This window comes from Oncorhynchus tshawytscha, linkage group LG07 (assembly GCF_018296145.1).
Source record: "Oncorhynchus tshawytscha isolate Ot180627B linkage group LG07, Otsh_v2.0, whole genome shotgun sequence".
Classification (NCBI taxonomy): domain Eukaryota; kingdom Metazoa; phylum Chordata; class Actinopteri; order Salmoniformes; family Salmonidae; genus Oncorhynchus; species Oncorhynchus tshawytscha.
The window spans coordinates 56,085,492-56,108,451 of record NC_056435.1 but is presented as its reverse complement, the minus strand read 5'-3'; the positions used below and the strand labels follow the sequence as shown (position 1 = coordinate 56,108,451).

General features: G+C 44.6%; 2 pseudogenes; both read left to right on the top strand.

Moving 5' to 3' along the window:
• LOC112255319 overlaps positions 1-15,325 on the top strand; it is a 50,775-nt pseudogene extending 35,450 nt beyond the window's left edge.
• A 2,777-nt stretch (positions 15,326-18,102) lies between these two features.
• On the top strand, positions 18,103-22,256 carry LOC112255318 (annotated as a pseudogene).
• The last annotated feature ends 704 nt before the right edge of the window (positions 22,257-22,960 follow it).

Here is a 22,960-nt window from a genome sequence, read left to right as displayed (position 1 = left end):
TTACATGACAGTACAGAATGGGACATTACATGACAGTACAGAATGGGACATTACATGACAGTACAGAATGGGACATTACATGACAGTACAGAATGGGACATTACATGACAGTACATAATGGGACATTGCATGACAGTACATAATGGGACATTGCATGACAGTACAGAATGGGACATTACATGACAGTACAGAATGGGACATTACATGACAGTACATAATGGGACATTGCATGACAGTACAGAATGGGACATTACATGACAGTACAGAATGGGACATTACATGACAGTACATAATGGGACATTGCATGACAGTACAGAATGGGACATTACATGACAGTACAGAATGGGACATTACATGACAGTACAGAATGGGACATTACATGACAGTACAGAATGGGACATTACATGACAGTACAGAATGGGACATTACATGACAGTACAGAATGGGACATTACATGACAGTACAGAACAGGACATTACATGACAGTACAGAATGGGACATTACATGACAGTACAGAATGGGACATTACATGACAGTACAGAATGGGACATTACATGACAGTACAGAATGGGACATTACATGACAGTACAGAATGGGACATTACATGACAGTACAGAACAGGACATTACATGACAGTACAGAACAGGACATTACATGACAGTACAGAATGGGACATTACATGACAGTACAGAATGGGACATTACATGACAGTACAGAACAGGACATTACATGACAGTACAGAATGGGACATTACATGACAGTACAGAACAGGACATTACATGACAGTACAGAATGGGACATTACATGACAGTACAGAATGGACATTACATGACAGTACAGAATGGGACATTACATGACAGTACAGAATGGGACATTACATGACAGTACAGAATGGGACATTACATGACAGTACAGAATGGGACATTACATGACAGTACAGAATGGGACATTACATGACAGTACAGAATGGACATTACATGACAGTACAGAATGGGACATTACATGACAGTACAGAATGGGACATTACATGACAGTACAGAATGGGACATTACATGACAGTACAGAATGGGACATTACATGACAGTACAGAATGGGGCATTACATGACAGTACAGAATGGGACATTACATGACAGTACAGAACAGGACATTACATGACAGTACAGAATGGGACATTACATGACGGTATATTACATTTGTTCTGTTTTCTTTCTCTCTGCCACACTCTCACCTCTCCCATGCCCTCTCTTTCACTGATTAATCTCTCTCTTTCTCTCTCTCACTCTTTCCCCTCTTCGCAGGGGTAACTATATTAGGTACCAGGAAGGTGCCATCCATCCAATGACGATCCATAAGAGAGAGTGGATCAACTCAGAGCTCAACTTTGACAACATCCTTGAGGGCATGCTGGCTCTCTTCACTGTCTCCACCTTTGAGGGCTGGCCAAAGTGAGCCTCACATACAAGCCTGGGAGTTTGTATACTGTACATCATGGCATGCCTAATACAGTACTATGGAACACATGAAGGTGTATGTATTTCACACTTGCTAACATGCCTTTGTGTGTATGTGTGCAGACTGCTGTACAAGGCCATAGACTCTAACATGGAGGATGTTGGTCCCATCTACAACAACCGCGTTGCCATCTCCATCTTCTTCATCATCTACCTCATCCTCATCGCCTTCTTCATGATGAACATCTTCGTCGGCTTCGTCATCGTTACATTTCAGGAGCAAGGAGAGCAGGAGTACAAGAACTGTGAGCTGGACAAGAACCAGGTGTGTGTGTGTGTGTGTGTGTGTGTGTGTGTGTGTATGTTTTGTGTGTGTCCTTTTTGTTAGTTGTTTTAACACCCTCTTTCCAACAGCAGTGTGTAACTCCTGTGTGTGCTGTCCTCCATCTGACAGCGGGCGTGTGTTGAGTACGCCCTGAAAGCCCGGCCGCTGCGCTGCTACATTCCTAAGAACCAGTATCAGTACAACGTGTGGTACATCGTCACCTCCTGCTACTTTGAGTACCTAATGTTCCTGCTCATCATGCTGAACACCATGTGTCTGGGGATGCAGGTAACGCTATTGGAGGTGGTTCAGGGAACTGCGTTGGGGTGATGAGTATCTTTGACAAACATTAGCATTTCAAATAGAAAACGTGAAAGTTTAAAAGTACTTCTCCAGCATCACATCAATGTAATGCTCCTGCCAGAGGTTCCTACTAGAAGCATCCCTTCTTCATATCAAGGAGTTTTTTACGTTTATTTTTTATTTGGACACTTGAAATGAGATGAGCATCTCAAGAGATTTCATCATTGAGGAGGAGGCAGGGTAGCCTAGTGGTTAGAGCGTTGGACTAGTAACCAAAAGGTTGCAAGTTCAAATCCCCAAGCTGACAAAGTACAAATCTGTCGTTCTGCCCCTGAACAGGCAGTTAACCCACTGTTCCTAGGCCGTCATTGAAAATAAGAATTTGTTCTTTAACTGACTTGCCTAGTTAAATAAAGGTGACATTTTTTTGGAAAATGTCAAATAAAATCAATATCTTCCATTTGTCTTTTCCTTCTTCTCTCCCAGCACTGTAACCAGTCAACCCATGTGACCGACCTGTCTGACATGCTGAACGTGATCTTCACTGTGCTCTTCACTGTGGAGATGGTCCTCAAACTCATGGCCTACAAAGCTAAGGTCAGTTGTCCATAGGGATGTCCTGTATGCACTACATTACCCAAGATGCAGTGCAACTCAACGTAAGATCAGAATGATTCCAGAATAATAGGACTGTGGTTATGTAGAACAGTTACTTCATACCTCTTCATTGTGCACAACCCTCTTGTCAAAGTTCAGAGCTGGAGTGTGTAGATTGTACTTCCGGCGCCGACAGAGATGGCCGCCTCGCTTCGCGTTCCTAGGAAACTATGCAGTTTTTTGCTTTTTTACGTGTTATTTCTTACACTAGTACCCCAGGTCATCTTAGGTTTCATTACATACAGCCGAGAAGAACTACTGAATATAAGATCAGCGTCAACTCACCATCAGTACGACCAAGAATATGTTTTTCGCAATGCGGATCCTGTGTTCTGCCTTACAACCAGTGCAACGGAGCGGATTACATGCAGCGACCCAAAAAAACGACTCAGAAAAAGAGGGAAACGAAGCGGTCTTCTGGTCAGACTCCGGAGACGGGCACACCGTGCACCACTCCCTAGCATTCTTCTTGCCAATGTCCAGTCTCTTGACAACAAGGTTGATGAAATCCGAGCAAGGGTAGCATTCCAGAGGGACATCAGAGACTGTAACGTTCTCTGCTTCACGGAAACATGGCTAACTGGAGAGACGCTATCCGAAGCGGTGCAGCCAGCGGGTTTCTCCACGCATCGCGCCGACAGAAACAAACATCTTTCTGGCAAGAAAAGGGGCGGGGGCGTATGCCTTATGACCAACGTGACATGGTGTGATGAAAGAAACATACAGGAACTCAAATCCTTCTGTTCACCTGATTTAGAATTCCTCAAATCAAATGTAGACCGCATTATCTACCAAGAGAATTCTCTTCGATTATAATCACAGCCGTATATATCCCCCAAGCAGACACATCGATGGCTCTGAACGAACTTTATTTAACTCTCTGCAAACTGGAAACGATTTATCCGGAGGCTGCATTCATTGCAGCTGGGGATTTTAACAAGGCTAATCTGAAAACAAGACTCCCTAAATTTTATCAGCATATCGATTGCGCAACCAGGGGTGGAAAGACCCTGGATCATTGTTACTCTAACTTCCGCGACGCATATAAGGCCCTGCCCCGCCCCCTTTCGGAAAAGCTGACCACGACTCCATTTTGTTGATCCCTGCCTACAGACAGAAACTAAAACAAGAAGCTCCCACGCTGAGGTCTGTCCAACGCTGGTCTGAACAAGCTGACTCCACACTCCAAGACTGCTTCCATCACGTGGACTGGGAGATGTTTCGTATTGCGTCAGACAACAACATTGACGAATACGCTGATTCGGTGTGCGAGTTCATTAGAACGTGCGTTGAAGATGTCGTTCCCATAGCAACGATTAAAACATTCCCTAACCAGAAACCGTGGATTGATGGCAGCATTCGTGTGAAACTGAAGGCGCGAACCACTGCTTTTAATCAGGGCAAGGTGTCTGGTAACATGACTGAATACAAACAGTGCAGCTATTCCCTCCGCAAGGCTATCAAACAAGCTAAGCGCCAGTACAGACACAAAGTAGAATCTCAATTCAACGGCTCAGACACAAGAGGCATGTGGCAGGGTCTACAGTCAATCACAGACTACAGGAAGAAACCCAGCCCAGTCACGGACCAGGATGTCTTGCTCCCAGGCAGACTAAATAACTTTTTGCCCGCTTTGAGGACAATACAGTGCCACTGACACGGCCTGCAACGAAAACATGCGGTCTCTCCTTCACTGCAGCCGAAGTGAGTAAGACATTTAAACGTGTTAACCCTCGCAAGACTGCAGGCCCAGACGGCATCCCCAGCCGCGCCCTCAGAGCATGCGCAGACCAGCTGGCCGGTGTGTTTACGGACATATTCAATCAATCCCTATACCAGTCTGCTGTTCCCACATGCTTCAAGAGGGCCACCATTGTTCCTGTTCCCAAGAAAGCTAAGGTAACTGAGCTAAACGACTACCGCCCCGTAGCACTCACATCCGTCATCATGAAGTGCTTTGAGAGACTAGTCAAGGACCATATCACCTCCACCCTACCTGACACCCTAGACTCACTCCAATTTGCTTACCGCCCAAATAGGTCCACAGACGATGCAATCTCAACCACACTGCACACTGCCCTAACCCATCTGGACAAGAGGAATACCTATGTGAGAATGCTGTTCATCGACTACAGCTCGGCATTTAACACCATAGTACCCTCCAAGCTCATCATCAAGCTCGAGACCCTGGGTCTCGACCCCGCCCTGTGCAACTGGGTACTGGACTTCCTGACGGTCCGCCCCCAGGTGGTGAGGGTAGGCAACAACATCTCCTCCCCGCTGATCCTCAACACTGGGGCCCCACAAGGGTGCGTTCTGAGCCCTCTCCTGTACTCCCTGTTCACCCACGACTGCGTGGCCACGCACGCCTCCAACTCAATCATCAAGTTTGCGGACGACACAACAGTGGTAGGCTTGATTACCAACAACGACGAGACGGCCTACAGGGAGGAGGTGAGGGCCCTCGGAGTGTGGTGTCAGGAAAATAACCTCACACTCAACGTCAACAAAACTAAGGAGATGATTGTGGACTTCAGGAAACAGCAGAGGGAACACCCCCATCCACATCGATGGAACAGTAGTGGAGAGGGTAGCAAGTTTTAAGTTCCTCGGCATACACATCACAGACAAACTGAATTGGTCCACTCACACAGACAGCATCGTGAGGAAGGCGCAGCAGCGCCTCTTCAACCTCAGGAGGCTGAAGAAATTTGGCTTGTCACCAAAAGCACTCACAAACTTCTACAGATGCACAATCGAGAGCATCCTGGCGGGCTGTATCACCGCCTGGTATGGCAACTGCACCGCCCTCAACCGTAAGGCTCTCCAGAGGGTAGTGAGGTCTGCACAACGCATCACCGGGGCAAACTACCTGCCCTCCAGGACACCTACACCACCCGATGCTACAGGAAGGCCATAAAGATCATCAAGGACATCAACCACCCGAGCCACTGCCTGTTCACCCCGCTGTCATCCAGAAGGCGAGGTCAGTACAGGTGCATCAACGCTGGGACCGAGAGACTGAAAAACAGCTTCTATCTCAAGGCCATCAGACTGTTAAACAGCCACCACTAACATTGTGTGGCTACTGCCAACACACTGTCAATGACACTGACTCTACTCCAGCCACTTTAATAATGGGAATTGATGGGAAATTATGTAAATATATCACTAGCCACTTTAAACAATGCTACCTTATATAATGTTACTTACCCTACATTATTCATCTCATATGCATACGTAGATACTGTACTCTATATCATCGACTGCATCCTTATGTAATACATGTATCACTAGCCACTTTAACTATGCCACTTGGTTTACATACTCATCTCATATGTATATACTGTACTCAATATCATCTACTGTATCTTGCCTATGCTGCTCTGTACCATCACTCATTCATATATCCTTATGTACATATTCTTTATCCCCTTACACTGTGTATAAGACAGTAGTTTTTTGGAATTGTTAGTTAGATTACTTGTTCGTTATTACTGCATTGTCGGAACTAGAAGCACAAGCATTTCGCTACACTCGCATTAACATCTGCTAACCATGTGTATGTGACAAATAAAATTTGATTTGATTTGATTTGATTTGATTTGATTTGATTTGATACATGAAGAAACCTTTTATACACACACTTCTGACAGATGCCCTTCCCTCTCCCTCCCTAGGGTTACTTTGGGGACCCATGGAACGTCTTTGACTTTGTCATCGTCATCGGCAGCGTTGTTGACGTCATCCTGAGTGAGGTCGATGTGAGTATTGTCATTACGTAATGTTCACCAGAAATATGTAGGTATTGTCCATGATATGTACTATAATACACAGTTCCCACTGTTCCTAAAAGGTTTATATAACAGTTCAGGCAGACCCACTGGATATTTTTGTCCTCGCATTTTCATTTTTTCTCCCATTGGTTTCGGTTATTGTTTATAAGAAGCAGATAGTCAGGTTGGGGAACAGCTACAGACATTTCACAATAAAAGCTCTGTCCTGTCATCTAATTGTCTGGACTGTGTTTACACCCCTGTCTGACACCCCACCCACCCACCTACCCACCCATCCATCCATCCACTTAGAGACATACAGGCCAGGCTCCCCTGTCAGCACTTGGCCCCAACAATATAGCACTGAGGATGTGGTCAGTATTCGTCATTGCGGTGACCCTCACACCAGCCACGGCTGCACCCTCACCCCCCCGAATACTAGTCTCAAAAACTCGACCCTAGTCACTGTGTTGCCCCCCGAAGCCCTGCAGCACCTGGCTGCAGCTTGCCTCACCCACCTTCCACGCCTTGAAAGCCAACCCACAACCTGTCTGCTTGGTTACTTTATGCCCCTAACATAACACCTGGTCCCAGACCTGGTCATTTCCCTCATTGGTGTCACTGTTTAAAACAGGGATTTTTTTTGTTTTGTATTTTTAGTTTACCTTTATTTAAGAGATGGCTTATTCCAAATCAGTTGTTAAGGGCAGAAAACAACCACTGTCTTCTTGTTTCACCTCCCACCACCATATGTTCAGTGATCTCCAGCACTCCTGCTAGTAAGTAAGAAAGTGACATCCTTCTGTAGTTTTTACTGTGATTCCTGTACAAGGGACTGAGCCAACAGGTTTGGCATCAGGTTCTAGATTTAAAGCAGCGTTTCACACTATCTTGCTTCAGAAAAGTAAAGGTCATTTTTTTAAATGAAAAGAGAGCTCAAGTTGCCACTACAGTAAACCTTCAGAGACCCCATCAACCATTTTCACCTCTTCACCCCTCAGCCGTCATCCAGTCATTTATTACAACGTTGTCCTTGGTTGTTTTTGTGCTCACATGCCTTCTCTCCCTCCCTCCCTCTCCCTCCATACTGCAGTCTTTCATCCTACATTTTCTCTTCCAACTTTGCTCCATGCATACCTCCATGGCTGACTCCGCTCCCTTCGCCACTTCCTGTTCCACCACCTGTGTCTGATGATGTTGCGTCCTGTCTGACTTCACATGGTGTGTCTCTGTCTTTCCCCCTCACAGGCAGCCCTGGCCTCCTCTGGAGGACTATACTGTCTCCACGGCTGCGCTGTAATTATTCGCCTGTAGACACTGCAAGAACATTGCATGAAATCATATGAAACATTGCATGAGCATGGTATACTAATTCTACGAGGCATTGCATGAGCATGGTATACTAATTCTATGAGGCATTGCATGAGCATGGTATACTAATTCTATGAGGCATTGCATGAGCATGGTATACTAATTCTATGAGACATTGCATGAGCATGGTATACTAATTCTATGAGACATTGCATGAGCATGGTATACTAATTCTACGAGACATTGTATGAGCATGGTATACTAATTCTACGAGACATTGTATGAGCATGGTATACTAATTCTATGAGACATTGTATGAGCATGGTATACTAATTCTACGAGACATTGCATGAGCATGGTATACTAATTCTACGAGACATTGCATGAGCATGGTATACTAATTCTACGAGACATTGCATGAGCATGGTATACTAATTCTACGAGACATTGCATGAGCATGGTATACTAATTCTACGAGACATTGCATGAGCATGGTATACTAATTCTACAAGACATTGTATGAGCATGGTATACTAATTCTACAAGACATTGTATGAGCATGGTATACTAATTCTACGAGACATTGCATGAACATGTATAAAACATAGGAGGAAACATTGCGTGAGCGTTGCAAGTTCTTTGCCTGATCATCCATGTTTTCCTTAAACCCGTTCCGCTAGCGGAACCCCTCGCCAACAGCCAATGAAATTGCAGGACGCCAAATACAAATCAACAGAAATCTCATGAATCAAATTTCTCAAACATACAAGTATTGGGCACCATTTTAAAGATACAATTCTCGTTAATCCAGCCACAGTGTCTTATTTCAAAAATGCTTTACAGCGAAAGCTCCACAAATGATTATGTTAGGTCACCACCAAGCCACAGAAAAACCCTGCCATCTTTCCAGCCAAAGAGAGGAGTCACAAACAGCACAAATAGAGATCAAATTAATCACTAACCTTTGATGATCTTCATCAGATGACACTCATAGGACTTCATGTTACACAATACATGTGTGTTTTGTTCAATAAAGTGCATATTTATAAAAAATATCTAATTTAACATTGGCACGTTACGTTCAGTAGTTGTAAAACATGCGGTAATTGTGCTGAGAGCCACATGAATTCACAGAAATACTCATTATAAATGTTGATGAAAATTCTAGTCTTATGCATGGGACATTAGATACACTTCTCCTTAATGCAACTGCTGTGTCAGATTTCACAAAAACTTTACGGAAAAAGCATAATCTGAGAACGGCGCTCAGAGGCCAAACCAGCCAGAGAAATATCCGCCATGTTGGGTAGTCAACATTATTCATAAAAAGCATTATAAATATTCACTTACCTTTGATGATCTTCATCAGAATGCTTGTTTTGTTCAATAATGTCCATCATTTATGTCCATTTATGTCCAATAGCTTCTTTTGTTTGGGCGTTTGGTAAACAAATCCAAAAGCACAATCTGGTCCAGTCGGACGAAACATTCAAAAAGTTATATTACAGGTTGAAGAAACTTGTCAAACTAAGTATAGAATCAATCTTTAGGATGTTTTTATCATAAAAGTTCAATAATGTTCCAACCAGAGAATTCCATTGTCTGTAGAAAAGCCATGGAACGAGAGCTAACTCTCTCGTGACCGCGCGTCATGAGGCTGTGACACTCTGCCAGACCACTGACTCAAAGAGCTCTCATCCGGTCCCACTTCACAGTAGAAGCCTCATTCAAGTTTCTAAAGATGGTTGACATCTAGTGGAAGTCTTAGGAAGTGCATCTTGACCCATATCCCACTGTGTATTTGATAGGGCTGAGTTCAAAAACGACAAAACTCAGACTTCCCACTTCCTGTTTGGATTTCTTCTCAGGTTTTTGCCTGCCATATGAGTTCTGTTATACTCACAGACATCATTCAAACAGTTTTAGAAACTTCAGAGTGTTTTCTGCCCAATACTAATATGCATATATTAGCATCTGGGACTGAGTAGGAGGTAGTTCACTCTGAGCATGCTATTCATCCAAAAGTGAAAATGCTGCCCCCTATCCCAAAGAAGTTAAATGTCTGTATTTACAGCATGCTGACAATTAAGGTGTTTTTACAATCTTAGGAACCACTTCAACATGAAATGGTTCTATAATTATCTGAAGAAAATGCACCCATTGCTTGGCTCCTTCTGACACTAACCAGACTCCTCCAGTACATGACTGCTCAGATACCCTGTGAGAGGTGAGACCTGTGTCCTTACAGACTGCTGGGTTTTGCTGGCATGTTGCCCCTATTGAACTAAAACTGTGATAATTAGAGTAACAACATCTTCAATTTTAGTTAGAGCTGAAGCCAAGACTAGCAGCATTTTCAGTGACTGTTTATTTAATTTGTGTTTTCAGGAGGTGAACCCAATGCAAGCCATAGCGGCTTCGGAAAATGCCCGTGTGTCTATCACCTTCTTTAGACTGTTCCGTGTGATGCGTCTGGTTAAACTGCTGAACCGTTCTGAGGGGATCCGGAATCTTCTGTGGACCTTCATCAAGTCCTTCCAGGTCAAAGTTCATTCCAATTCTGTGCCTTTCATTCTGTGAGATACATGAAAATGTTGTTGTTCAAAATTCCCAGGTTTTGATTGGTCAGTGTGCGTGAGTCTGACGACGTGATTGGTTGCTGTGTTGCAGGCTCTGCCCTACGTCGCCCTGCTCATCCTCATGCTATTCTTCATCTACGCTGTTGTTGGGATGCAGGTACTGCACACACACACACAAACACACACACAAACATACACACACAGCACTCTCTGATGAGTTGTGTGTATGTCTCCTGTAGATATTTGGTAAGATAGCGCTGATAGATGGGACACACATCAACAGGAACAACAACTTCCAGACATTCCCCCATGCTGTGCTGCTGCTCTTCAGGTGGGTGATCTGATTTATCAGTCGCTCAGTCAGTTTCCATTATCTTCCATTGACTTTGCGGTCCCTTTACACAGCAGACTTGTATAGCAAGAGACCCTTACACTCAGTGATTACATTGAAAACAAGTTGTAATCTCTCTCTCTGCCCCACTCCCCTCTCTCCCACTTCCTCCCTCTCTCTATCCCTCTTTCTCTCTCTCTCCAGGTGTGCGACAGGTGAGGCGTGGCAGGAAGTGATGTTGGCATGTCTGTATGGGAAGAGGTGTGACCCTAAGTCAGACTATCTGCCTGGAGAGGAGATGACCTGTGGAGCCAGCTTCGCCATCATCTACTTCATGAGCTTCTACATGCTCTGTGCCTTCCTGGTAAATGATGCACAAATGTGCATACACACATACATTAACAAACATACATGCATACACACATATACACACACACACATTTGCATGCGCGCACACACACAGTCACACACAGTCACACACATGCATATGATTCTGTTGTCCTCCACAGATCATCAACCTGTTTGTGGCGGTCATCATGGACAACTTTGACTACCTGACCCGTGATTGGTCCATCCTGGGTCCTCATCACCTGGATGAGTTTAAGAAGATCTGGGCAGAGTACGACCCAGAGGCCACGTACGTCTGTTTTTCTGTTTCTTTTTTATAACCCCCTATAAGAATATATGATCAGTCTTTTCAATTCGTTTTTTATCCTCTCAATGTATTACTGCTGTCAGCTGTTGTTTCCCGTTCTGTCCTGCAGGGGTCGTATTAAGCACCTGGACGTGGTGACTCTGCTGCGTAGGATCCAGCCTCCTCTGGGCTTTGGAAAGTTCTGTCCCCATAGAGTGGCCTGCAAGGTGAGAAACTAAAAGGAAGGGATCTGTTTATTTATTTTGTGTGTTCATCTGACTTGTCTATTCATGCAGCAAACATATTTTTGAATGATATCTTTATTTATTCTGACTGCAGAGACTGGTGTCCATGAACATGCCACTCAACAGTGATGGAACGGTCACCTTTAATGCTACGCTGTTCTCGCTGGTCAGGACCGCATTGAAGATTAAGACCGAAGGTGTGTGTGTGTCAGTCAATTGCAGAGTACTGTATTTTTACTGGTATTTGGGCCAATTGAACGTTAAGCATCTATATTCCCACCTTACTGTCATTATCTCATTGGTCAGGTAACTTTGAGCAGGCCAATGAGGAGTTGAGGGCCATCATCAAGAAGATCTGGAAACGCACCAGTATGAAGCTGCTGGACCAGGTCATCCCACCAATCGGAGGTGAGTTAAAACATTCTATTGTAATCCTCAACTTTATGGTCCCAAAACAAGCTGCCCATTCTAATTTGCTGGCATGTTTGATGTGTGTGTGTCAGATGATGAGGTAACCGTGGGGAAGTTCTATGCCACCTTCCTGATCCAGGACTACTTCAGGAAGTTAAAGAAGAGACAGGAAGAGTATTATGGCTTCCGCCCCACCAAGAAGAACGCCTCCAACGAGATACAGGTGAGCCCACACCAACCTCATAATGGGAAACCTGTAGGGCAATAAGCCATTAAATGTGATTGGCAACTCTTCTAGTGATGTTACTGATGTTTCATGTTATAATCCTGTACACGATCTAACAATTCTTCATTTTCATCACAATCTCATTCTTTCTCTAACCCCTCCTTTCCCCTCTGTCTCTCCCTCCACCCCAGGCGGGTCTGAGGAGCATTGAGGAGGAGGTGGCTCCAGAGTTGCAGAGAGCCATCTCGGGAGACCTGATGAACGAGGAGGAGATGGACAGAGCCATGGAGGATGCAGCGGAGGAAGGCATCTTCAGGGTGAGAGGAGAGAGAGAGGGAATATGGGGGAAGGGGAGACAGGGAGACAGGGAGGCTTCGGAACGAGAGGAGGGAGGACAAGTTCAGAGTGAGAAGACAGAATAAAACTCCTGTCTCTGAATGTTGTACCTTTCTGTGTGTTCCTGTGGTCAGCGGGCGGGCGGTCTGTTTGGGAACCATGTTGATTCCTTCACCATGGAGGAAGGAACCCATAACCCTAACGCTACACAGGTAATCATTTCAATCATTTCAGTGCCATCACCTCTAGTATGTAACCTTCTTCAGACTCAAAGTGCTTCACATAGTACTGTATGGACCTGGAGTTTTTTCACATCACATAGTCAGGAAAATCTCCTGTCCCCGTGGCGGTAACTCAGCCGTCTGTGTCTCTGTGTAGGTGACCAGCCAGCGGCCCCTGCAAATGAGCAAGTCAGATGAGGGGGAGGCGACCAGCTCACCTGCCTACCATGCAAACGAGGAATTCTTCCCCACAATGCCTAACAAAACCAACAACAACAATGTCAACAGCAATGCCGGGGAGAGGTGAGTTTGCGTGTGCTTGCTAACATTTGTGTTTTTGTTTTCCTTACTTGAGAGGTCAAATTACACAGTAATAAAGCAGTTATAACAATCTGACTGACTATTTGTCCTTCTGTAGTTTTCCCTATGAGACAGATGACAGGGTGCAGGTCTATACCATCTCAACCAGCAGAATTCCCCGAGACACCACAGACTGGCAGCTGCAGACAGTACCTGGACCCAGCCAGGACCATGAGACTCCCAGAGAGACCCCTAGCCCCCAGCAGGCCCAGACCCAGACCCCAGACAGCACCTTCGACACACTCATAAAGGAGGTGACTGGAGAGACCAGGCGTATAATATATTCCATTATTCCATAAATACATATTTTATCAATGACATTGACGTTAGGTACTTAGTCATCCCCTCTCTGTCCTCTATCTCTTCTCATGTCTTTCACCTCTACCAGGTCCTGATAAATGGGGGGTTGGAGAGCTTGGCCAGGGACTCTTGTTTTGTGTCGGTGACGAAGCAGGAAATGGCCGAAGCTTTGAACTTTGACCCGGTGGAGATGGAGAGTTCCGCCACTGACCTTATGAATGGTCGTAGAGGGAGGGTCACCACACCTCCAATCAGGCCCCCTCGCAGATCACAGAGAAAGGCCAACAAATTAACAAAACCCACCGATCATGTTTAGGCCAATAGGCCTGTCCTGCAATGCAGCATGTCATCGATCTTGTTAAGGCCAATAGGCCCGTCCCGCAAAGCAGCATGTCATGGAGTGACTTCACGTGCTGAGTCATTAAATGTCACATTCTACAAATAGAACAGTCCTTTTTTGGTGCCTTTATAGCGAGTAATATCATCTGATTGGTTAAGCAGGCTTTATGGCACCTGTGACTTCATTGTTGTGGTGTCATTCAGACTGGATGATTTCTCTCTTGGTTCATTTAAAGAGGAAATATTCTTCCTGCTAGAGAGCAGACTTTCTTTACCATGTTTATTTTGTTCACAGTACAGACTACTGTTCGGACTTATGTTGACTTCAGGCGAACATCACGTTGTCCCGACTAACATGTTCTTGAGTCTCAACTTGAGGAATTTTTGCTGGCATTAAAGTTTGGCCCTGTTTGAAAACTAGTGTCCTTCCCTGTTCCCTCCCATCCTTGAAGTAATCACTGATCCACCGATAGCTGCATAGGTGTTGAACATGGTTGTGCCAGTGACTGGCTGATGGAGGAAGAGAAGGGTGTTACTTGTCAGGGGGCATTCTCTGAGTTCTATCATGATGACAAGGCAAGACATGGCTGGACCACGATGTTTCTGGGCTGGATCATGTCTACACTGTCCATATAAGGACAATCTCTGTAGGCTATATGGAGAAAGCTAACGTGCATGTTCATGATACACAGATTCTGCCCAGGTCTCCACACATCAACATATCTTCATAATACCTAGATATTTCTTTCACTTTAAATATCCTATATCTGAAACATGTACATCATCTCTAGTATAGACAGGATGGATGACGCTGTGGTGTAACATAAGGGGAAATATTTCTGGTGTAGGGTAGCCACTAGCTGGCCATGCTACAGTAGAATGCAACAAAGTGTAGATAAGAGGATGTGGTTAAAGATGAAGATGAATGGTAAGTTGAGGTACAGTGGTTGGAATCGTATATTTGTGACTAGAAAGCTGTGTGTAAGGGTCAGATATGGACAACTTATGGTGTAGAATACCAGGGGTGAAAGGTCTGATGATGCCATTTTGTCTATTATTCTATTTTCAACAATATCGTTCATTTTCTTTTTGATGTAAGCCTTTTGGTTGAAACAGCCTCTTTTTGTGAAAATTTCCTTTTTGATTCTTCATTATTTTTTCAGTCTAAAAGAGATTATGTTGTATTTTGAGAGACAGTGGCATGTCACTGTTATTTGGTTTAATAAAGGCTAAATAAAATAGCTGTAATGTGACGAAGGCCAAATAGAAGGCAAAGTAAAAACGTGAATCCCAAAAGGTTTTGAATAATAAAATCAGTTGTTCAATGAGGTGTTTTACATTCATCTAGAGTATGTACTACTGCCATTAACTTTTTAACAGACATTTTGTCATGGTCATTTTGATAACGTTATTTGAGACATTTTATTGCTTTCTCTCTGTTTCTGAGATCTGTTTCAATATTGTTTCTCTAAAGTTTAAACTATATGATCACAATAAAAAATATTTTATAAAGTGAGAATTCTTACATTTTCCCAGTCAAATAATTGGAGATTTTTATGGTTGGGTCTCATGAGCGGGAGGTAGCCTAGGGTTTAGACTAGACCGTTGGGCCTTAACCGAACGGTCGCTGGAAGGCAAGGTGAAAAATCTGTTGACGTGTTCCTGAGCAAGGCGGGTCCATAGTTCTGGTTGTGACAGACCGGGTATAGAGAACAGTGGTCAACACTAGACATTCTTGTGAGTCTGGTGGTTAGTCATTGTCTCTTCTCCGCCGAGATTAGTTTATGTTTTGGTAATATAATATATCTGCAACTGTCTGAATGTTTATAAGGTATTTTATAATAACGCTCTGTATTTCGGTTATTACGTATGCAGACGGTGATGCGGCCACTTAAGCTCCAGACATTTAACATTTTATTAATTTATTTAACTAGGCAAGTCAGTTAAGAACAAATTCTTATTTACAATGACGGACTACCCCAGTCAAACCAGGACGACGCTGGGCCAATTGTGCGCCGCCCTATGGGACTCCCAATCACCGCTGGCTGTGACATAGAGCAGCGTAATTCGTAGCTCTTTAACCTGGTCTCGGAGCATTTCGTATTATTCTTTACGTAAATCCGGTTCTATGTTACATTTGTTATGACACGTGTTAATTTGTGGATGTCCATCATCATCGTTCTGATTTATGCAACCATACCAACGTAACATATCATACTAATTTGTGTGTCCCGGATTGACATGTACTATGTTACGTGTAGTCTATGAGACCAAGCTACAACGTCAAGTTGCTATCTCAAGTCAGCAGGGATGGCCAGATAAAGCGTCGACATCCTGGACGCAAACTAAAATAAATACGACAGTCACTGCCGTTGTTCAACAGAACCCCAACCAGATATACTGCATCTTAGTCTACCAGTTCTGTTACATTGCACCGTTCGATATTATCAGCTCTACTGAAAGTGTTATCATTTGAATCCCATCAAACAATTTGTTATCATTGTGCTACATAGAACCTGCCTGTCTGTCTTCCACCTGTACTGTGGAATGCTGTGCACAACATTATAGACCATTGTTACAAATCCTTCACTGCTTTTTATATGTAATATAAAAAAATAGTCCTACGAATCATGTAACTAATACAGGTCGCTAGGTGTACGGTGTTTCCTCCGACCCATTGGTGCGGCTCGCTTCTGGGTAAGAAGCAGTGCGGCTTAGCTGAGTTGTGTTTCGGAGGACGCATGGCTCTCGACCTTTGTCTCTCCCGAGCCCGTACGGGAGTTGTAGCGATGAGACAAGACAGTAACTACTGACAACAGCCCTTTACAGTTTCAGCATGACAATGCCCCCGCGCACAAAGAGAGGTCCATACAGAAATGGTTTGTCGAGATCAGTGTTGAAGAACTTGACTGGCCTGCACAGAGCCCTGACCTCAACCCCATTGAAAAGCTTTGGGATGAATTGGAACGCCGACTGCAAGCCAGGCCTAATCGCCCAACATCAGTGCCCAACCTCACTAATCTTCTTGTGGCTGAATGGAAGCAAGTCCCCGCAGCAATGTTCCAACATCTAATGGAAAGCCTTCCCAGAAGAGTGGAGGCTGTTATAGCAGCAAAGGGGGGACTCCATATTCATGCCCATGATTAGGAATGAGATGTTTGACGAGCAGGTGTCCACATACTTCTGTTCATGTAATGTATGAACCCATGAGATGAACTGTGATTGCGCTTGTTCTTCCTCCAGACATTGAGATGTCAGAGTTCCAACATGAGGGGAGGGGTGAGAAAAACCTCCCCCATGGGAGGGTGACCCCTTGTTCACAGACCACCCTGACACCATGCCGGGCCAGATCCCACCCTGTTTATAGACCACCCTGACACCATGCCGGGCCAGACCCCACCCTGTAACAGACCACCCTGACACCATGCCGGGCCAGACCCCACCCTGTAACAGATCACCCTGACACCATGCCGGGCCAGACCCCACCCTGTTTACAGACCAACCTGACACCATGCCGGGCCAGACCCCACCCTGTAACAGACCACCCTGACACCACCCCAGACCCCACCCTTTTACAGACCACCCTGACACCATTTCGGGCCAGACCCTACCCTGTTTACAGATCACCCTGACACCATGCCGGGCCAGACCCCACCCTGTTTACAGACCAACCTGACACCATGCCGGGCCAGACCCCACCCTGTTTACAGATCACCCTGACACCATGCCGGGCCAGACCCCACCAGGCCAGACCCCTCAGCAGCAATCATACTCTTTTATTATAGTGTAACAGACTGGGCTAGCCCACTGAGCTAAATCTTCAGGTCTCAGGCAAGGTTACTAATCACTCAAGTGTGGTTCATCACCACGTCGAATACAATAGTACAGTCTATTATTAGCCCGGGGAAAGATATACAAGAAACACAAAGCCCTAAACCCTCAGCAAACATTTTAGAGTGGTTTGTTTCTAATCTCAAGAGAGTGATGTTTTTTTAAATCTGACCCGGTGGCCATTTGGGTTCGTCTAGGCTAATAATCTGAGGTTGAGAGGAAAAGTTGTCTCATTAACACCTTCGCTCACACACACATTGGAAGCATTGTGACGATTCTGACAAGTTACACTGTACTATCAAAGGAAAGACTGGAATGGTAAATGTACAACGAACACAGGCTTTCAACAAGCACGGAACTCAGAAATTAATGTTGTGAGGACATTTAGTAGTACGTTGCATACAAATTTCATATTGTCCAAAGACTTTAGAAGAGAACATGATTAAATAACACATTTGAAATCTCATGGTGTTTGGTGCTGCCGATCACGTTACATGGCCGAACCCAAAGGGAGAGTAGGAGATCGCTGAGAGAATCGGAGCCAGCATCTTCAGTCATCCTGGTGAGTTACTCTTTAAAATACAATCTTAGAAAAATAGGAGCAATCTAGAACCAAAAAGGGTCCTTCGGCTGCCCCCATAGGATAACCCTTAGAATAACTATTTTTGGTTCCAGGAAGATCCCTTTTGCTTCCAGGTAGAACCCTTTTTGGTTCCATGTAGAACCCTTTCCACAGATGGTTCTACAAAACCCAAAAGAGTTCTACCTGGAACCAGAAAGGGTTCTCCTATTAGAACAGCCAAAGAACCCTTTTGGAACCCTTTTTCTGAGTGTAGTACACCTGAATTATTAAATGACATATTCCTTTACCTTACCTACTCTAAATCAGACAAGGATAAGTTTATTTTTATGAGGCTTTGTTTCGTACCTTCACCCCTTCTCTCTTTGTCTTTCTCTCTCTCGGGACTTTTACAACGGGGGTATCCTGAAGTGTCCAGAGGGGGTGTCAGTGTCTGAGCTCAGGGAAGCTACCTCTGTATTAACTTTCACTACAGCACCCTCAGGTGCCAAGACCTCAGTGAGTAACACAGTCACACCTGATCTGACCAGGACTCTGTTCAAGACCGAAACGTTGAGTAATGTTTTGCAACGTTGCATGTACAACTAAATAACGCTACGGTAATCTGTTTTTAATTGCTCATTCTTCTTCATCTTGAATGTTCCGTATTGAGATATATATTTTGCCACAAGAGTACGTGAACTATCAACTATGACAACAAATCAGAAGTCATAGTTAAAATAATGTGACCTCTGTCTGTTCCTGTCCCAGGTGCGTTACTGCATGAGCTGTCTAATGATGGAGCTAAGCTTGAGCTTGAGGTGTTCCTTGGGGAGCTTTTTTTTTTTACCTTTGTTTAACTAGGCAAGTCAGTTAAGAACAAATTCTTATTTTCAATGACGGCCTAGGAACAGTGGGTTAACTGCCTGTTCAGGGGCAGAACGACAGATTTGTACCTTGTCAGCTCGGGGGTTTGAACTTGCAACCTTCCGGTTACTAGTCCAATGCTCTAACCACTAGGCTACCCTGCCACCCACCCTTGTTGTCCCTGTGATGATGTCCAGTGCTCAAGAGGGGAAGAGGGAGTGTCATATTGTGGTTCTCACAGATGATGACAGAGTGGATTGGGAGCGTGACAGAGTAGGTGCCATAGTACTACGCCCCTCTTAGAGTAATTAGAATGAATAATAAATGACTGATAAAATGGATAATTTAAATGTATATTTTGGACAGTGCTGTTCATCAAACGTTTATACTTTATATTCTTGAGGATCTAGCAACCCAGCCTAATTTTGGAGCGAGCACGTTGTTTGATATTACTTCCTGTTTGATATTATTTCCTGTTTGCTCTTTAATGTGTCCAGTTCTGTACAGCAACAAGCTCTATTGCTTCTTCAAGTACATTGACAACAGAAACATGGCCAAAGCCCGACTGAAGGAGAGAGGACTGAAAAACATGCATTGGCATCTAGGGTGAGTCACTTCCCATGCCCCAAATCAACCCCTTGGCCCTTAGTTGCTTCTCCTAGCCCCTTCCCCTTTGGTGTTTATCCTAAGGAAACAACCAGGTAAAGCAATCCAAGTGTTCCAATGCTATAGGCTACATAGACTCGGAACACTTTCTTACATCTATCCAGTATCCCTCAGATCTTCAAACCCTACAGAGATACTGAACATTATGTGTGTGGTCCTGCTGTATCCCAGGGTACCCCACCTGTAAGGAGAAAGTGAAGTGGCGCCCGGTCATCTATAAATACGTGCAGCGACCTTTCATCCAGCTGTCCTGGGAGAAGAAGGAATTAAAGAGTCAAATCAAATCAAATGTATTTATAAATCCCTTCTTACATCACCTGATATCTCAAAGTGCTGTACAGAAACCCAGCCTAAAACCCCAAACAGCAAGCAATGCAGGTGTAGAAGCACGGTGGCTAGGAAAAACTCCCTAGAAAGGCCAAAACCCAGGAAGACACCTAGAGAGGAACCAGGCTATGAGGGGTGGCCAGTCCTCTTCTGGCTGTGCTGGGTGGAGAGTATAACAAGATGTTCAAATGTTCATAAATGACCAGCATGGTCAAATAATAATAATCACAGTAGGTGTCGAGGGTGCAACAGGTCAGCATCTCAGGAATAAATGTCAGTTGGCTTTTCATAGCCGATCGTTGAGAGTATCTCTACCGCTCCTGCTGTCTCTAGAGAGTTGAAAACAGCAGGTCTGGGACAGGTAGCATGTCTGGTGAACAGGTCAGCGTTCCATAGCCGCAGGCAGAACAGTTGAAACTGGAGCAGCAGCACAGCCAGGTGGACTGGGGACAGCAAGGAGTCATCATGCCAAGTAGCCCTGAGGCATGGTCCTAGGGCTCAGGTCCTCCGAAAGAGAGAGAGAAAGAAAGAAAGAGAGAATTAGTGAGAGCATACTTAAATTCACACAGGACAACGAATTAGACAGGAGAAATACTCCAGATATAACAGACTGACCCTAGCCCCCAGACACATAAACTACTGCAGCATATATAATGGAGGCTGAGACAGGAGGGGTCAGGAGACACTGTGGCCCCATCCGATGATACCCCCGGACAGGGCCAAACAGGCAGGATATAACCCCACGCACGTTGCCAAAGCACAGCCCCACACCACTAGAGGGATATCTTCAACCACCAACTTACCATCCTGAGACAAGGCCGAGTATAGCCCACAAAGATCTCCGCCACGGCACAACCTAAGGGGGGGTGCCAACCCAGACAGGAAGACCACGTCAGTGACTCAACCCTCTCAAGTGACGCACCCTTCCTAGGGACGGCATGGAAGAGCACCAGTAAGCCAGTGACTCAGCCCCTGTAATAGGGTTAGAGGCAGAGAATCCCAGTGGAGAGAGGGGAACCGGATAGGCAGAGACAGCAAGGGCGGTTCGTTGCTCCAGTGCCTTTCCGTTAACCTTCACACTCCTGGGCCAGACTACACTCAATCATAGGACCTACTGAAGAGATGAGTCTTCAGTAAAGACTTAAAGGTTGAGACCAAATCTGTGTCTCTCACATGGGTAGGCAGACAATTCCATAAAAATTGAGCTCTATAGGAGAAAGCCCTGCCTCCAGCTGTTTGCTTAGAAATTCTAGAGACAATTAGGAGGCCTGAGTCTTGTGACCGTAGCGTATGTACGGAAGGACCAAATTGGAAACATAGGTATGAGCAAGCCCATGTAATGCTTTGTAGGTTAGCAGTAAAACCTTGAAATCAGCCCTTGCCTTAACAGGAAGCCAGTGTAGGGAGGCTAGCACTGGAGTAATATGATCAAATGTTTTGGTTCTAGTCAGGATTCTAAGCAGCCGTATTTAGCACTAACTGAAGTTATTTTGTGCTTTATCCGGGTAGCCAGAAAGTAGAGCATTGCAGTAGTCTAATCTAGAAGTGACAAAAGCATGGATACATATTTCTGCATAATTTTTGGACAGAAAATTTCTGATTTTTGCAATGTTACGTAGATGGAAAAAAGCTGTCCTTGAAACAGTCTTGATATGTTCTTCAAAAGAGAGATCAGGGTCCAGAGTAACGTCGAGGTCCTTCATAGTTTAATTTGAGACGACTGTACAACCATCAAGATTAATTGTCAGATTCAGATTTGGGTTTGGGATGTCAGATTTGGGTTTCCAATCTCCAAAAGAATGTGATGATCGATGGTATCAAAAGCAGCACTAAGGTCTAAGAGCACGAGGACAGATGCAGAGCCTCAGTCTGACGCCATTAAAAGGTAATTTACCACTTTCACAAGTGCAGTCTCAGTGCTATGATGGGGTCTAAAACCAGACTGATGCATTTCGTATACATTGTTTGTTTTCAGGAAGGCAGTGAGTTGCTAGTTTTTTATATTTTCTGGGTCAAGTTTTGGCTTTTTCAAGAGAGGCTTTATTACTGCCACTTTTAGTGAGTTTGGTACACATCCTGTGGATAGAGAGCCGTTTATTATGTTCACCATAGGAGGGCCAAGACGGACTTCCAGTGTGTCCCCAACATCATCGACTCTCTGGGAGAGACACCACGACCCGCAACCACACCCACAGGTTGACGAGCTGGATAGGCTGATCAGCACCGATCCCCACCCTCCAATGACAGTTGAAGGCATAGAAGTTGACCTTGTATAGGATCATTTATTCCCCATATTGGTTAAGGTCAGGGTTTGGCAAGGTTGAGCTGATCCTAGATCTGTGTTTTGGGGCAACTTCTACCCAAGACCCTCATCTGTTAGCCTGTCTCCCACTCAGGATATGTACATTTACAGACACACGCAAACAAACCTCAATGACTGTACAGTCCAAACCCATATACACATACCGAGACAGAGGAGCATGCAACTCAGACATGTATACAGATGTTAGATCTTAATTTGGTCTTAATAAAATAAATTCACTGGAAATCCACACTAATGCACAGTTGTATGAACAGTTTTGTACTTTTAATGTAGCTTAATTTTGTCCAGGTAATAGCCTAACCACCGATCAAGCAACATTACATCGGCAGAAAAGTGTGTATGTTCAAATCCTGTTGCTGCAGGATACTTTTGCTGCAACAATACCGGTCAAATTAAGATCCTACATCTGTACATGTACGCACACATACAAACACGGATTTGGACAAGGAGGATGTTTACAGCATATAACCAGACCTACTAGTGTGTATCTGTTCAGTTGTCTTGTTAATACTTTACCCCCCCATGTGTTATATTAAGTGTGTGTGTGCTGTTTTCTTTCCTTTTATGGCTGATTACATTTT